The following is a 14,234-nucleotide window of genomic DNA, read 5'->3' on the forward strand; positions in this document are numbered from 1 at the left end:
TGAATCAATCTGATCACCAAATCAGCCCCTGATTGGTGCATTATCCTGTGACTTGGGCCCCAAAGTAGACTCTCTTGCTTTTAAATAAGGCAAACACCCTTCCACTCTTGCCCTTGACATTTTCTCCTGCCACCATTTTATACATTATTTAAAATATATATACTCTGCCTCTCTATAATGACAGCCCCTCAAGACTGCTGACTAACACCTAAAATACAAGAAACAAGAAAACAAAAACACCCAGCTCACAGCAGCAACAAAGCCATAGTTTTCCCATCCTAATTTGCCAAAGACCTAAGTAATGGCAAGCATTTTAAATGGCTTTTTCAAAGACTGGAGAATAGAATTTGATGATAAAATACTCCACATTCTGCTTCCTCAAACCCAGCTGCTGCTGCTGGAATTATTTCTGCATATCAAGCTTATTTACGTAAATACGTATACCTTGTACCAATTGCATAGGTCCACAGTTTGAACTTCAGGTAGCGTGCGTGTTTGTGAAAGATTGGGATACACTGCAAATATATGGTGGGGGAAATAGGATTATGAGAGAATTGGTGCGGGGGTGGACTGGAAGTGCTGAACAGTACTGTTGGGATGTATCCCTAATAAGAGAGTCAGTGTGGGCATAAGGGCTAGAGTGTTGGACTTAAATCAGAGAAACCTACGTTCATATCCCATACTCAGCCCCAGAATGTATTGGTTTCTGGCCTTTAACCAGTCATTATCTCTCAGCCTAACCTACCAAGGATAAAATTGGGGATGGGGAAATCTGCATTTCATTGCCCTTTGACTCCATTGTTTCCCCATTCCAGCCTGCCAAATAAAGATAACACTTGATGCATCAGATGAACTGGACTCTAGTCCAGAGGTCATGAAAGCTTATGCTACAATAATCCAGGTAGTCATTAAGGTGCCAGGAGACTCCTTTTTTGCTGCAACACACTAACATGGCCAGTGGTGCATTTAGCAGAGGAGACCGCCCCCCCCATGCCCGCCCCCCACCATGCCAGGGCCATCTTACCACACTAAGTGAAATCATACACATTATCATCTAAACAAAGCTTTTCCTAGCCCTGGGTCCCTAGATGATGTTAGATTACAACTCCCAACATTCCCAGCCACCATAGTCAGGAATAATGAGAGTTGTAGCCCAGCAACTGGGAACTACAGTTGCCTCTCCCCGCCCCATAATATCATTAAGTCAAGAGTCTAAAATTACCTAACTACACCACTGAACATAGCTTGTCATTCTGGAAACTGTTGCCCTGAGTGGGGTTGAGACAGCAAAATGTCTTGAACCATCCCTGAGAGTTTTGCAGAGGTCGCAACTGAAGGTTTTGTAGAGATGCCTAGTTCCTTTACATTTAGGTAAGTTTCACTTTCAACAACCTTATCCTCCACCACATGCCGAGGGCCATTTTACACACTGCATAGAGGCACGCCGGGGTTTGCCACGAGTGTACACACAGCAGGGAGATCTGCGGCCAACCCTGGCTCCCTGGTGGGTGTACATGTTTAACACATGCATATGTTAAGCACATCACATTTTTAGGTGTACACTAGAACACCTTTAGGAGTTCACCTAAACACTATACTGTGTGAAACAGCCCAACGATCTCTTATAGCAAAAGAGACTTGTTTGCGATCGGTGTTTTCCATAACTGCATTGTGTAACGGCGGAATGTGGATCAGATTCAGAATTCAGCACCCAAGAAGCTTAGCTCTATGCCCTTAAAAGACAGAAAGGGAAAAGAGAAATATTCTGGCCCTTATGGCAACAAATATAAGCTGAAATTCAGATGGGCTGTCTAGTGAAGTGTTCGAAGTCAGACTGGGGCAGAGCAGAATATCAGTGGCTTGGGAGGAGACGGGCATCAGTGCCCAGCAGAGCTCCCTGCGGTGCAGAAGCAGAACAAATTATGCAGAATATCTCCATTCAGAGAGTTTGCGTGCTGTTCTTTCAATCGCAGGATCCTGCTTTTGTTCAGCATATAGTAGTATTTTATTTATTTATTTATTTATTGCATTTTTATACCGCCCAATAGCCAAAGCTCTCTTGGCACTGCCTACGTCACGCAGCAGAACTATGTTTGTCAGTGTCAGTGTGCCCAAAACTTTGGGGTCAGTTCAGCGGCTTCAGGCAGGAAGTCAGCCTGATGAAAGCACAGGCTCTCCTGCCTGCGTGCATCTCAGCTGGATTCTCCTGTGTGGAACAACAGTAGCCTTGCCAGCTTTGCTGCTTCTTCACCGGAGGCGGTGGTGAGGCCTAGCGCCTGCCTGCTTCACAGCTTTGGCAAGCCGCCACGATCCTAATTGGGCCGGACAGGTGATTCTGCGAGGATCGCCTGGCTAGCTTTTTCTCAGCCTGGATTTCTTAGCTTCAATTAGTTCCAGGCCCTTCACAAGTCTATTTTGCAGGACATCCTGGTGCTCATTAGGATTCAGATTTCCCCCATGGCTTGCGAACCTCATGTTTATGAGAAATGGAGATGTAACAGGCTGCCTCAAAAATGAGGTCTGACAAGGGGGCAAATCTGTGACAAGACATTGGGGTCTGAGCCTGCCTCTTTAACTCTGGTCACTGGGAGAAACCAAGTCTCTCTTTTCCCACCCCCCAGCCTCATAATTATTTGTTTAAAAATGAGGGGTGCAAGGACGTGAGTGCGCATAGAGCTTATGCCCTCTGACTAAAGGTCACGTCTTACATTTTTTGCATGAGTCCTGCAAAATACACGTATCATAGAATGCCTGCTTTTCCATGTTAAAATGACTGGAATCGGGGCCCTTGACCCTTTTGCACTTCAATGTACTTTATTAAGAAAACCACGACATGCGTGTGCGAAATGTAACTGATGTGAGCATTCTTATGTATTTGTTCCCTGGGGGCAGCTCCTGCCCTAAAAAGGCTTTTCTCCAGCCTGACTGGGGTTTGGCTCAGTGATACTCTGCACATGTTCAGATATGTGACTTACTATTATACTGAATACTGTGATATTGCACTACAGGACCTACATATTCTGGTACTACGCCCTCGTCTTAGAGCCCTGTGTTGCGGATGAAGCTACTCTATCTTTTATTCTGAAATCCATTTTTTTAAAAACATTCTTCCTTCCCCCAATTCAGATGGTTAGTAACTAGACGACCTTGCGCCGAATCCTGCCACATGAACAGTGATGCTTGCCCCACACCGATTGCGAGCACAGAAGTGAAAGTCGGGGGTGGAATCTTTAGGAATAGAAACACCCCAGCCCTTAGTAAATGTCATCATGCAAGATAATACAATCAGCAGGATTCAAACTGAAGGGGGGAAACTATTGACCTATTTAGATGCAGATGATAAATTTATTTTATTTATTATTTATTGCATTTCTATATAGCAATGATATAGCAATGATTTTGCCTGAGCCAGTATGAGATATTTTTTTTAAAATAGACCTAATAGCAGACTATAAAGCAGGCATTGCAATTAATAAGGAAAATTTTAACAAATATTGCTACTGAATTTAAAATAGAAAAAAGAACAAAAAATGTCAGGAATTTCAACTGATAATAGAACAATAAAATACTTAGGAACGTGTCTGTCAAAACTTTGTCTCAAACAATAAAACTTAATTACAAATTTCTACGTAAGAACATTCTAAATTATTTTAAATTCTGGGAAAAATTAAAATTATCATGGTTGCGGAGAAACCATGAAATAAGAAGGATAATTCCACACACAAAAATATTACTACTTCAGACCTTAGCTATTTTCTTAACCATACAATATTTAAAGAAATGGCAATCACAACTAACAGAATCTATACTTAACAGGGGGGGCAAAGCTCTCTAAACAAATCCTCTATGAACACTATAAACTGGGAGGTTTAGGTTTCTCATACATTGGTCTTTATACAAGTAGTTAAAATTTTAATTAACAACCCCAAAGGTAGCTGGATTAAATTGAAGGCTTGTGAAAAGGCTATGGCAGAAATTAGAGACATACCATTTAGATTTGTCAGATGGAAAAACAGAAATTTACACTCCATCCCTTTATTCAAGCATCAGTGGAAATTTAGAAGAAATCGTGCCATATGTTCACTCCAGCACCATCTCCAGCTAACCCATTTATATACTATCCACTCTTCTATGAACCATTAAAAAAATCAAATTGGGGACAAACAGGTTCATACAGACTAATGGGTTTATGTATAGGCATACAAGTAAAAAATTAATGAATTTTGTTTTGGTCTGCATTTTTAAAATTAACTGACCTAATTTGCATTTCCCATTTGCATCTGTGGATCAGAATACAGTTATCTTTTGGATTGCGCACTTCTCTGAATCTTGTGATGCAGTTCTTGGCTCAAAAATGCATCACAAGATTCAATGTATGTTTATATTGGGGGTTTCAGTGTAACAAAATTCAAGCCAAATGAGTCAACGTTCTAGCCAACGATGAGGAAAGACCATGTGGTGTGAAAATAGACCCTTTTTCTACACCTGCTATCTTGTGGTTCAGTGTAATCGAGAGGGTTCTGTTACGGAAGACTTAAGTGCAGAGAAACCTAATTGGAAGTTGCAGCAATGTTGTGTCAATGTCACACGCCCATTTTAAATAATATTTATTTTGGCATGGGACAGAGGCCTGGTCTACGCTTGACTTCAGCTGGAGCCTACCAACTGCACGGAATAATTGCCAACCACCTCCAGGCACTCAAGGAATGTAGCAATTGAATCTATACTATCAGTGCATGCAGTTATAAAAGACGTCTTGAGCAGAGCGTACACTATACTTAGGAGAAAGAGCCTATGCCCTGCAGTCCTGGAGAAGGAGAGTAAGGAACATGCAATGGAATACTCAAGTCGCCAGGGTGAGGTGGAATGAAAGGGGAATAGCCACAATGATCCAAAGAGATTGGAGGTTCTGGGGCAGCCACCCAAGAGCAGTGGTGATGTGCCAAAGGGAATGGAAGCAGCTCCAGTCTAGTTATATCTTACTAAAAGACTCTGTGGGTCTTTTTGGATTGAAAGGCAGGATAAAAATCCAATATTATTCTAAAGCTTTTGCAGAACGACATTCCTAGTTTTTTCTGTATGTATCTGAAGTGAAAGCATTTCCTTCCCCTGCATGTGATGGAGGGAGGGTTTGAGCTGCACATTTTAATTTGTTTAATTGGGGACTGCTGAGAATTAAAGGCATGTTAGTTACCTTGTAACCTGTTTCGATTCTGCTCTGTTTAGTTGTAACAGGGAATTAAAAAGAAAACACGGAAGCTGATCTTCCCTTCTAATAAGGAGTGGCAGCTTCTCTTCAATAACTTAAGAGAGTGAGCCTAAGCCAGTGGTCTTCAACTGATCAGTCGTGATCCAAAAGTGGGTTACAAGGTCAGTCCACATGGGTCACAGCAAAGCTGTTGCCACCACGTTGAGCAGAGTGAAAATTGTGAACGAAGGTCCTATGTTGCAGGTTGGGAGTCCAAGGTGGGTCTTGGGTCTGAATCAGTTAACTCCACTGTCCTAAGCTATCTGGCAGAGTGCTCCAATATCAGAACCTGTGATCTGTCCTAAGCTCTGCTGAGCTCTTGACAGCATGGTGTAAGTGAGCAGGAATCTGTCCCTGCAGGGTATTTCAGACTTTTTTTTGGGGGGGGGGAAATCTCCTCCTTTTGCAAGCAATACCCCCATGGGCTGTGAGTTCAGCAAGCATGAGAATGCAAGGCCAGTGTGTGTGTCTGTGTGTGTGTGTGTGTGTGTGTGTGTGTGTAGCTGGCATATGTCAGGGCAGGGGGGGTGTCTGCCAGGTGCAGTGACTGAAGAGGATGGGGCTAGCCTTTGGCCCCACAACCCCCTCATGCATTTGTTTAATCCTTTTGCTCTGACCCTGCTGAAGACCACTTCCATGGAGACTCCTTCTCCCTCAACTGCTACAACCTGCAGGCTGAGCTGAATTCCCAAGACCTGCTGAAATAATTAATTCTCTCTTCCCTCCCCATTCCTTTTTCCCTGTGTATTGTGTTCTTTTTAGATTGTATGCCTACAGAGTGGAGCGATCTAACTGACTATGACCACATTCAGAAGACACCTTAAACCATAGCTTAAGTGAGGGAGGAAGCAGCAGCCAGGCACCTCTCCACCGTGCCTGGGTCCAGCTCCAGCTGAGAGCCCCCTCCCTCCTGCTACCAACTGTTGCTGCAGAGGCCACCAGTGAGGGAGGAAGCAGCAGCCAGGCACCTCTCCACCGTGCCTGGGTCCAGCTCCAGCTGAGAGCCCCCTCCCTCCTGCTGTCAACTGTCTCTGGAGAGGCCACCAGTGAGGGAGGAAGCAGCAGCCAGGCACCTCTCCACCGTGCCTGGGTCCAGCTCCAGCTGAGAGCCCCCTCCCTCCTGCTACCAACTGTTGCTGCAGAGGCCACCAGTGAGGGAGGAAGCAGCAGCCAGGCACCTCTCCACCATGCCTGGGTCTTGCTCCAGCTGAGAGCCCCCTCCCTCCTGCTGTCAACTGTAACTGCTGAACTTTGCAACTAAGATTATAGTGCCTGAATTTGCTTTCCTTTTCCCCCTCCTCCTCCTCCTCCCTCCCAATCCCCTTTCCTTTTGTGTCATGTCTTTTAGATTGTAAGCCTGTGGGCAGGGACTGTCAAGAAATACTTTTGTAAGCCGCCGTGAGGGCCTTTTTTGGCTGAATGGCGGCATAAAAATCCTTAAATAAATAAAATAAATAAATAAAATAGCTTTAACCACGGTGGTTAAGCCAGAAAGCCAAGCTGTGTTCAGAAGACACTTTAAACTATAGCTTTAACCATGGTGGCTTTTTGCCTTAGTTACTGTGGTTAAAGCCATGGTTTAAGGTGTCTTCTGAACATGAACCAGCTTTCTGGCTCAACCACTGTGGTTAAAGCCATGGTTTAAAGTGTCTTCTGAACGAGGTCTATATGTAAGCTTGCCTCAGGAGCCTTTTTGGCAGAAGAGTGGCATAAAAATACTTCACATAAATAAATGAAACAGGCCAGTTTTGCTGCCAATGCCACTGCCCCCACCCCCACCCCCACCCCAAATTGGTAGTGGATGACCAAGTGTCCAGAAGACGGCATTTCCTCCCCATCGCTGTACTGGTGAGTTTTGGTGGCATGGCATAAGGCAGGTCAAGTGGACAAAAGTCCAGGGGACAGAGAGTTGCCCACCCCTGGTTTAATGTCTGGGGAGGGTTTATTTTTCTGATCCCTGCACTTTGACATCAACACCTGAATTTGAAACTGTTGAGTTCTGAATGTTTATCAGCTCAGTGGAGCCAGTATGGTGTAGTGGCTAAAGTGTCAGACTGGGAGTCGGGAGATCTGGGTTCTAGTCCCCACTTGGCCATGGAAGTTCACTGGGTGACTTTGGGCCAGTCACAGACTCTCAGCCCAACCTACCTCATAGGGCTATTGTTGTGAGGATAAAAAGGAGAGGAGGAGGAGGATTATGTACGTCGGCTTGGGTTCCTTGGAGGAAAAAAGGCGGGATATAAATCCAATAATAAATAATGCTCTTTTCAGCATGAGGATCTGCAGTGTTAGCAAACCTGTTGGAGTTGCTTGATAGATGCTGTTGGATTTCCAACTACCATTTTTGACATTGTTTCCTCCCAGTTCCTCAGTCATCAGTCTTTATTTCCACACACCTCCACAACTAAAATAATTATCATGACACATGTTTTCATTCCCCCCCATCCCATCTAAAATTTGATGGGGAAAATTCTAAATGGGGATTTCTCTTTCCTTTCCCTCCCCCCTCCCTTTTTTAAAAATATCTGCAACTTCCTGGAAATATGAAATTCCCCTTGTGACTTAAAATGGCCACGCTTTTAAAAAATCATTACAATTGCAGAATGGAAATGGAGAAACTCCAAGGGAATTGACAGGGAGCAATTTCCTCTGAAATACACACATTTTGAAATGCTTCAGTATAAAAAGCCCTAAGCAGCCTTAGGCACTAGATGTTTATGAAACTTTCTCCTCCTGTACCCCTCACTGCAATCTCTGACATCCACAGAGAATATCTTTTCCATCACCCATGCACTTCCTCTTCTCTCTTGCTTTCTACTTTAAAGGCTAGCACTGCTGAGCTACCTCCCCTTTTCCCACGACTCAACCTGTAAACATGAACAGATATAGTGGTGCCATTTTTAATTATTCTAAGTTATCAGTACTTCTGCCTCAGAAGGAATCTGACTCTGTAAGAACTGGCCCCTGAAATACCTTTCTTTGCAGGAGAATGAAAGGAGTTTCAAAGAGACACAGCAAGATGAAACTGCTGAATTACAATGCATAGTTACAAGATGGGGGATACTTCACTCCGCAATACTACAAGCGAGAAGGATCTTGGAATTGTTGTAGATCACAAGATGAATATGAGCCAACAGTGTGATGTGGCTGCAAAAAAAAGCAAACGGCCATCTTGGCCCTGTGGGTAAGAAGAAGGACCGAGGGGACAGGAGCAGGCAGAAGTAACATCGGGGCCTGCTCCTGCTGGACTCTCTCTCTCTCTCTCTCTTTCTTTCTCTCTCCTCCCTCCCTCCCTCCTTGACTCCTTTTCCTTGTGTGTCATGTCTTTATTAGATTGTAAGCCTGAGGGCAGGGACTGTCTTTTTTCCTAAGTGTAAGCCGCTCCGAGAGCCTTTTTTGGCTGAGGAGCGGGGTATAAGTATGGTAAATAAATAAATAAATAAATACTGGTTCTCCTCTGTTTGGCACTAGTTAGGCCTCATCTTGAATACTACGTCTAGTTCTGGGTACCACTCTTCAAAAAGGATGCAGACAAGCTGGAGCATGTTCAGAGGAGGGCAACAAGGATGATCAGGGGTCTGGAAACAAAGCCCTATTTATTCATTGCATTTTATACCACCTAATAGCCGAAGCTCCCTAGGCGGCTCACAAAAATTAAAACCATTCAAAGTATAAAACAAACAGTATAAAAACATGATGTAAAATACAATACAAAAGCACAACCAGGATAAAATCAGCAGCAGTGCTGATTTTAGATTGTAAGCCTATGCGGCAGGGTCTTGCTATTTACTGTTTTACTCTGTACAGCACCATGTACATTGATGGTGCTATATAAATAAATAAATAATAATAATAATAATAATAATAATAATAAATGCAAAATTAAAATACAAATTTAAAACAGCCAAATTAGAATTAAATTTATAGACTGTTAAAATGCTGAGAGAATAAAAAGGTCTTTACCTCTGAGGAGACTGAAAGAATTGGGTGTGTTTAGCCTTGTGAAGAGAAGACGGAGAGGAGACATGATTGTACTCTTCAAGTACTTACAAGGTTGTCATATAAAGGACGGCCAGAATCTCTTCTCAATCATCCCAGAGTACGGGACATGGACTTATGGGCTCAAGTTACAGGAAGACAGATTCCGGTTGGACATCAGGAAAACCTTCCTGATAGTTAGAGCAGTATGACAATGGAACCAATTACCTAGGGAGGTAGTGGGCTCTCCCACACTAGAGACATTCAAGATACATCTGGACAGCCATCTGTAAGGTATGCTTTAAGATGGATTCCTGCATTGAGCAGGGTGTTGGACTCAATAGCCTTATAGGCCCCTTCCAACTTTACTATTCTATGAATTCATAAAGATGTTAAATTCTATTTATTTGGGTCTGAAGAGAGACAATGGTTTTATGTGCTGAAACTCAGTATTGCTATGTTGACTGTGTTTATCAGCTATCACTGTTATGAATGGTCACTACATTTATTTTGCATACATATTTCAAGCTCTAATTGAATTGTCACTGTCTCTGCTTTTTGCATTTCATTTCCCTCTGACCTTATTAATTCTCCATCCACTGAGGACTTCATTCAACTGATGAAGTATACTCTAGTCCACAAAAGCTCATGCTATAATAAATGTATTAGTCCTTAAGGTGCCATAAGACTCGTTTGTTTTTGCTGCAACACAGACTAATCTGGAAAACGAATAATAAGTGCACAATTGGGAAATGCTGGTTAGAGGGCAACACAAAACTTCAGCTGCAGCCAGCAAAGGCGGATGAGATGCTTCTGATTCATTGCTTTATCACTTCAAATTCCTGTTCAACTGTAGGTCAGGAACATGAAGTACAAGTGGAGGAGGATGTGGAGGAGTAAGGAAGGGCAACAACAGACAGGTTTCCTGTGGCTAGGATGGCAGAGAGTGCAAGTTGGTTTCCTTGTACTTTGCATCAGGGAAACTTCTGTTTTGTGCTCAAAACAAATTCGTATATAATAATACTCTTGTAAAAGTGTTTTGTCCATAAAACTGCCTAACTAGAATGCTTTCTTCTGAACCAGCTATTTTGATCATTGCAGGATTTTGGTAATTGTGTGGCAAGGAACAGGGGTGTAGGCAAGAGAAAAGGATGTTGGTAAGTGATAAGGATTGTCTAGGAAGGAAGCGACATGAAAAGAATTCATTCTATGGATCGTCTTCTGGTATGTATCAGTAAAGAGAGGGTGGACAAGCAATTTTCACGTGCTAAAAGTACTCTCTAAGATTTGGCTTGTAAAATCAGCAGAACCCAATGGTAATGCTTTTCTTGGACAGTACCTACTGCAGTGGGGAGAAAGGTGTAGCTGAGTTTCTGTGTTCGTGTTGTATCATTCATGAGAGCGGGAAGGTAGATTTGGTTTTCATAGTGCAGTGGTAGCTAAGCTATAATGCACCATATGTAAGGGACGAATGAATTGGTCTATTTCAGGGAATACAATTATCGAACTGTTTGTTCTGATAAATTGTTTGACAGAATGAAAACAAACAACAAAGACCACATACACATACATCCATACAAAATAGTTTCACAATGCTGGTACAAAGATAGCTCATGGCTGGGGGGAAGCCAAAGCAAATGAGTACATTTTCAATAAATGCCTGAAACATGCCAACGTTGAGGCCTGACACGCTTCAGAGGGGAGAACATTTCACAGGGCAGGTGCCATTTTTTTCTTTACTTAATTGCAGGTGTGTGTGAGTGGGAGACTATGATCAGGACTGTAGCACACGGGGGAAAGTTTATTCCTCCGTCCCAGCTGCATTCTCTTGTACTCTGTTAAAGTGTCATGCATGCGGATGGTGCTATATACCTAAGAACAATATTTGAAATATTCAGGGGAACTCTTTCTTATTAAGTGGAAAGATATGCTTTTTCTTTTTCTAAAAAACTTCATTAAAATTGGATGTGGCTGCAGGATAACAGTTATCCTGAAGTTGGGATTGCCATTACCTTCGGTAGTACTGATATATATCCTTTTTTTCAGAGCTCTTAGATGCTAAGCCCAGAGGGCCCTCCATGATTGCAGAACAGGATTAAAGAGAAGGACTGCATACCTTAAATTAAAGGCAAAGCTGTGCTGTTAAAGGCTGGATGTTTTTTTTATTGATTTTTCCCCCCATCGTGCAATGGCTGCTTTATTGAGTTCCCCCGCTTTCAGTGTACAGCAACCTAAACCACATGCAATGCACTAAAGTTTAATTGTCATACTGATCTAATTAAGTTTGGGTTAAGGAGCACCAAAGCATTGCCCTGGGCAAGGAGAAGACACCAGGTGCTGTATAATCCTAAGCATTGCGAAAGCATCACTGGTGACATCAAGCAGGTACAGTTGGGTTTGGAGTATAGGCATAAAGCAGTGAAATACTAGGCCTGGGGAGTACCACCATAAACTTTCAGGAAGTCCTTGTTGTCTCAGCATGTGATCAAGCGAGTTGGGTAACAGCTTAATTTAAAAGAGAGATGCCCCCTCCCATCCATTGGGTTATCACTTGTTTGATATATTTTACTGTTCCCAATATCTAGAGGACTTCAAAGGAACAGAATGGGAAACAACTGTTGATTAGCGTGTCGTCCAAACTCAGCCACTGTCTCAAGGCAGTGTACCAGATAAAAACCATACAAAACAGCTTACAAGTGGGACCTGCAACAAAAGGTTGCAGTATGGAGTACTCCTGTTCAGGGTGCTAGCCAATCAGCCATGACCTCCTCCAGGCTATGCCATTCAATTAACCCTGGCTTTCTATTCCCTCCCCCACTTTCATCAGTCTGCATTCTATGTCCACTGAGCATGCTCAGTCCTCATTGGGCATCTCCCACCTCCACCAGTTTACAGAGGAGCACTTGTCTCCTTCCGGTGGCAGCTGGGTGTGTGTTGTACTCATAGGTAAACGTGCACAGGATTGCAGCCCTAAACCCACTGTTGGACTTTGGGATGTGTTGTTTGAATGCGAGTAAAGCAGGGCAGTGTCATCTACACCCAGCCTGGGGCTGAGCAGGAGGAAGGAGCTCCTCGCCCTTGATTAGACTTCTGTAGCTTTGGACCTATGCATGTGGGGTGGGAATCTGCTGACCGTTCTACCTCAGACTGGCCTTCCCTGTGGTCACTGCGGCTTGTACGAGCGCCCGTGGAGCTTTGAACGGCTTCATTGAACCGGCCTGTCACTTCGTGTTGCTTTCCAAGGAGATTTTGGGGCACTTTTTACCCTTCTGACGGCGGTGGGTGGGTGCTTACTGCTGTTGAGTACGGTGACCATATGAAAAGGAGGACAGGGCTCCTGTATCTTTAAAGTTGTATAGAAAAGGGAATTTCAGCAAGTTTCATTTGAATGCATGTAGCAGCTGGTGAAATTTTGTCTTCATCATAAGAGTTAAAGCTGCAGGAGTCCTGCCCTCTTGACCAGATACAAAAGAGACGAGGGCACCTGCACCTTTAAGTATTGCTATGAAAAGGGAATTTCCCCAGATGCTGTCTGCCTACAAATGACATCTGCTGAAAATCCTTTTTCTCTACAACTGTTAAAGCTGCAGGAGCCCTGTCCTCCTTTTCATATGGTCACCCTACTGTTGAGGACCGCAGAAGTACACGTCGGTAGCAGAGCTGCCTGGGGCAGCGCATCGCTTTGCATCATGCTTAGCCCCGCCCCCGCCTCCAGCTGAGTCTCAGGTGAGCCTCCGCACAGCTGCCTGGCTCGGTGGGAAGCGCTGAGGCTTCTGGGCGCTGTAGTTAAACCCCGTCCCGCCGATGACAATAGATAGCCATCGATCCGCCCCCAAGACAGCTCGACTCCTCCACCCTCCCCAATTATTAGTACCCGCAGCCTCATTTTTGTCAACCTACCACCAGGGCAAAGGGAGTAAGGCAAGACTCCACACTCGCTCCCGCAGGCAAGACCACACCTCCCGGCATGCCTTTCCCGCCTCCTCAGATCCACATCCGCTTTTCAACCCCGCATGGCTCTCTGGGGCTTGCAGTCTCACCGTGGTATTCACGACGGCTTCGGCGCTGTATCCGCAAGGCGGGCTCTTCGCTTCTCAATGGGCCGCTACGCTACGGAAGCAGCGTAAGGGGCCGGTTTCTGGACTCTGGGAGGAAAAGGAGGGGAGGGAGGAGGGAAAGGAGGGCTGGCTCTGCTTTGGGGTTGAGGGGGAGGTTAAAAAAAAAAGACAGAGAGAGAGAGGGAGGGAGGGAGGGAGGGAGGCAGAAGGAAAGAGAGAGAGGGAACGGTTTCCTGAGGAGAGCCGGGCGGGGTGGGAGGCGGGAGGGTGGGGGTCGAAGTTACTCGCCCGCCCAAGGCGGGGTGGGTGTTTGGGGTGAGGGGGAGAAGTGCCGAGACGGGGCTGAGGCGAGAGAGCGCGAGCCGGGCAGCCAGGAGGTCGCCGCCGCCGCCAAGGCGCCCCTCAGCAACGGTCAGTGTGAGCGCGCGACCCTCGCGGAAAGGCAGCCTCCTTGGGGTGGGGGGGGCAGAAAAGAGGAGGGCAGAACGCCAATGAGAAAGCGCGCGAGCGCCTCGAGGAAGGCGATTGGAGGGGGGGGCGGTGAGGAGGGACGGGCGCGCGCAGTGGTGCTCGTGCTCGCCTGCCTGAGGCGAGGAAGGGGCGTGTTGTGTGTGTGTGTGTGTTGAGTAGGGTGGGCGTGTGAGGATGTGTGTGTGTGGGGGGGGGGAGAGGGCTTAGGTGAGATTCACACACACACTTTTGCTTTGGGGAGGGAGGGAGGCACGCCAAGGAGACGTCCTGTTGCGGGGCAGGGTAGAAGCTTCTCAGGCATCATCTCCATAATGGGACACGCTCACCCCCTCCCCATCCCCAACTCTCAGCCCTGAAGTGTGCACGGACGCGTGGCATGTGTGGAGGCAGCGAGACTTCTACGATTGTGAAAATAAAATAGTTTTGAGGTGGGGTTGTGATCTCTCCCTCCCCGACTCCAATGAGCCCTCAAAGCAGAG

The 14,234-nt window shown here is 45.2% G+C and overlaps 1 protein-coding gene across 1 annotated transcript in view; it reads left to right on the top strand.

Moving 5' to 3' along the window:
• Positions 1-13,640: 13,640 nt before the first annotated feature.
• CAPN15 (calpain 15) overlaps positions 13,641-14,234 on the top strand; it is a 121,385-nt gene continuing 120,791 nt past the window's right edge. Inside the window, exon 1 of the mRNA XM_063143069.1 lies at positions 13,641-13,695. The gene's annotated coding sequence lies outside the window, so the exon portion shown is untranslated. The remainder of the gene's footprint in view (positions 13,696-14,234) is intronic.

The sequence above is a fragment of the Elgaria multicarinata genome, chromosome 17 (assembly GCF_023053635.1).
Source record: "Elgaria multicarinata webbii isolate HBS135686 ecotype San Diego chromosome 17, rElgMul1.1.pri, whole genome shotgun sequence".
NCBI classification, from domain to species: Eukaryota; Metazoa; Chordata; class Lepidosauria; order Squamata; family Anguidae; genus Elgaria; species Elgaria multicarinata.